Source organism: Echinops telfairi, unplaced genomic scaffold (assembly GCF_000313985.2).
Source record: "Echinops telfairi isolate 266 unplaced genomic scaffold, ASM31398v2 ScPeMD7_7469;HRSCAF=8507_1, whole genome shotgun sequence".
NCBI lineage: Eukaryota > Metazoa > Chordata > Mammalia > Afrosoricida > Tenrecidae > Echinops > Echinops telfairi.
The window spans coordinates 90,751,394-90,751,974 of record NW_022111373.1 but is presented as its reverse complement, the minus strand read 5'-3'; positions in this window follow the sequence as shown (position 1 = coordinate 90,751,974).

Below are 581 nucleotides of genomic sequence, written 5' to 3'. Positions count from 1 at the left end.
AGATGAAGCAAACTGTTTACAAAGTCTCTTATGCAAAACTGTTGATCAGCTCAGTAAACCTGCATGCAATTCACAATGAAATGTTTAAAAACAAAGTAAGAATAAGAAACCAAAAATAACTGAAGAGGAGTTAGAGCTTAAAGGTATTTGTCAAACAAGTTGCTAGCAGCGCCATTGTAGTCATCAATACGTCTTGCTCTCTTCATTGTTTGAGAATTGGCTCATCTGCATAGACCTCAACAGCTATTTTATTAACTGTGAAGCCCTGGAAGAGTTACTAAGCCTCTCTGTGCCTCAATTTTATGCAAAGTGAGAGTTGTAGCTGTATCTACATTATAAAGTTGCTGTAGGGATGAAATGAGTTAATATATATGGTAGGCAAAATAATGCCCCTCCCACCCCCTCCAGATACCTGCACCCTAAGCCCTGGCACCTGTGAATATGATGCGGTACCTACATAAGGGTCTTTGGCTCTGTGATTAAGTTAAGGATCTTAGGATGGCAAGATTGTTCTGGCTTATTCTCTGGTGGCCCCTATCTCGTAGCCCCAATGTAATCATAAGCCCCCTTAGAAGTGGAAA